The sequence below is a fragment of the Arachis ipaensis genome, chromosome B08 (genome assembly GCF_000816755.2).
Source record: "Arachis ipaensis cultivar K30076 chromosome B08, Araip1.1, whole genome shotgun sequence".
Classification (NCBI taxonomy): Eukaryota; Viridiplantae; Streptophyta; class Magnoliopsida; order Fabales; family Fabaceae; genus Arachis; species Arachis ipaensis.
This window is the reverse complement of record NC_029792.2, coordinates 33,933,603-33,936,910: the sequence shown is the minus strand read 5'-3', so window position 1 is coordinate 33,936,910 and position 3,308 is coordinate 33,933,603.

Here is a 3,308-nt window from a genome sequence, read left to right as displayed (position 1 = left end):
TCACCATCACCACATTTGACAACCAAGTGGAATAAGTTAATTCTCAAATAAATCTGGCATCCAATAATCCCTAGACTTGGGTTTTGACCTCGACTGCTCGGTCGGGTGACATCTTTCGATGTTGCTGTGCAACCGGCTTAAAGGTGGAATCAATAGCCAATTGATGAGACATGAATCCAGGATCTATTTCGGGCATATCAGCAGGTTCCCAAGCAAATAAGTCTACATTACCTCTCAAGAAATTTTGAAGTTCTGATTTCAGGGGGTAAGGTAGCTCTTTATTAATCATTGTGTATTTCTTTCACTTGTCCCTGATCTAAAAATTTTCAAGCTTTCTGTTAGGCTCAGGCCTCAGGTTCTCTTGAATTTGGGTGTCTAAGTCAACAAGGAAGACTCTAGTAGACTCTTTGGTCTTATCGCAGAGTGTGAGACTAGCTTTGCTACACTTGACTACAGACACCCGATCTCCTCAAATCGTTGCAAGCCAATTGTCCGCCATCAGGAACTTCATGATCAAGAACTTGGTTGAGATGAACGCGCACAAATCATTAAGTGTCTTCCTCCCCAAAATGACATTGTAGGCTGTAGAATCTTGAAGGACAACGAACTTGGCTTGTATTGCACTTATATTCATGCCTTCTCCTAACGTAAAAAGGAGATCCACGGCTCCATCTGGCTTGATATAATGATCCCCCAGGCCAACAACTCCCGGGAGATGAGGTTTTAGGTGCTGATTCTTTAACCTTAGGGCATCGAATGCATTCCTGAAAAGAAGGTTTGAGTCCGCGCCGATATCGATGAGAATCCTCTTTATAATGCCATTACCCAATCTAGCCATGATAACTAGGGGTTTGTCCTCATCTGATATGGCCATCTGAAAGTCTTCCGTTGTGAACTGGACTACTGGAATGCTTGTTACCTTGAGAACTTCCGAGGTCGAGGCTTTAAAATCTTTTTTTACAATATTGTTGGACCTTGGCAACCCATTTCTTCCAATTACCATATTGACCATGACTTGGGTTGTATCTTCCATACTCTCTGGAGGTCTGGAGCTCCTCGGGTTTTTGGTTTCCCAATCTTCATCCTCGTTACGCTGTCTTGGCAATCGTACGTGTTGAACGAATTCAGGAAGCTTCCCATCTTAGATTGCTTGATCCAAGGCATCTTTCAGATCATACAATCCTCAGTCTTGTGGTAGTCACAATACTGGGATTTATTTAACGAGGCTCTTGGTCGGATCTGCCTTGCTTTCGGTAAGATGCCTCGATGAGAGACTTGCTGATAAACTTCGAAAAGTGAGGTCACTAGGAGAGTGTAGGAAGTGAACTTTCTGACTCGAGGAACTGAAGGTTTTGGAGTTGAGGTTTGTCTCGAGCTCCCACCTTTCTGAGGAGATGGTGCTGGATTCTTTCTTTTGATGGAAACTACCTTTGACACATCCTCGTCTCGCATGTACTCCAATGCGATCTAGTGAATTTCTTCCATGGATTTTATGTCCTTGGAGGTCAGGTGCCTACGGAAATCTCCTTCAAATAATCCAGCAATCAAGCATAAGCACACAACTTCAGGGGTTCATGTGTTCACCTCTAAAAGCGCTTTGTTGAACCAATCCAAGTAGTCTCCAATGCTCTCACCCACCCTTTGATCTACTCCTAACAAGGAAATTGGGTATTTTGTTTGAGTTCTCTTAATAGTAAAGTGAGCTAAAAGTTTGACCTTAATATCGACAAAGGAGGAGATTGACCCAGTAGGTAGCATGTTAAACCATACCATGGCAGGTCTCGACAGCGTTATCAGGAAAGCCTTACACTAGATTGCATCTTCAACTCATTCTAAATTCATCTTGCCCTCAAAGGCATCAATATGCTCTTGAAGATCTATCTTTTCATCATACTTTAAGTCCGTGGGCTTTCAAAATTCTTTGGCAATCGAACTTGAAGAACGTGGGAGGCAAATGGGGTCTGATCCATGATGATGTGTTATCGAGACTCCCTATGCCTTTTAGGAGTCAGACTCCTTTGCGGAGTCAGACTCCTTTGCGGAGTCCGCCTCCTTTTAGAGTGGGTAGATCGTGACTCTTCTCTTGCCCGAGAATCGCCATATCGTCGAGGTGACCTTCTATCGTCTTTACGACGCAGGAGAGAAGGTGAAATTCGCCGGTGTTCCCTTTTGTGTTCACGATTTCCAAGGTGAGGTTCCTCCCGTTCCTTAGCTGGGCGACTTTGGGAACGAGACTGCCTGGATAACAAGCAGTCAGCTAATTGCCGTTGAAGTTCCAATTGGTATCATTCCAATTCTTGCACCCTATGTCGCATTTCTTGCATGGCATGGTGATAGTCATCTCTAAGGCCAGCGAAATGACGGGCTTCTTGGTTGATAGGTTCACGATTTTCATAGCTAAGAGGGACTTCCTCGCGACTTGGTGTGACGTCTGTCTCGTGTCCATCTTCCAGTTGTTGGCTCTTCAATGGAGTTTCTAAATTAATGGTAAATTGAATCCCTCGTTTGGCCATGATTCTTACTAAAGCGGGATCCCCACAGATAGCGCCAAATGTTCGAGCTCGGAGTGAGGTCACAATCTAGAGAGGTGTTGACATGAGATTCTAACTTCGACAAATGCAGAACCAGGCCAGGTGGGCAACCTGCAAGACACTCTGATATTAAAGTCAGTAGTGTGCAAGGTAAAAAATGAGTTTCTCGTGTGTTTACCTGTTGGTTGCTTCTCCCTTTTAGTCTTTGCCCTTTGAAACTGCCATTTTCCCGGCATTTAGTGCTCATTATGGCACATTATATGTCAGGATTCAATGGTTACGGAATGCGGTGACATATCCGTTGTGGTATTCGGCCTTATCCTGTGAGATCAATTACGACTTTAATCCCTTGGTCAGTTATGTTCTTTTTTATCCGAATAATTATAATATTATAATATAAAAAATATTAAAAAGTCATCAGAATTTATTATTTTTAACTATTGATTTATTATTAATATTTAAAAAAAATAAAATAAAATATATTATTTAATTATTAAATTAAAAAAAAACTAAATTAATAAAATTAAATTGATAACTAAATAATAAATTAATAACTAAAGATAATAAATTCCAATGATCTTCTGACATTTCTTTTATTTCACAAGCAACTAGGTAGTCCACCATATACTAGCAGTTAGACTTTTGAATTTAGAGTAAAAAAAGGTACTACAGCTGGAAATTGAACCACTAACCTTGTCATAGTCTTACCTCTACTAATCAGCCAACATTGTTATTAAGTGCCAACAAAACTATATATTATATAAAAATAATGATTAC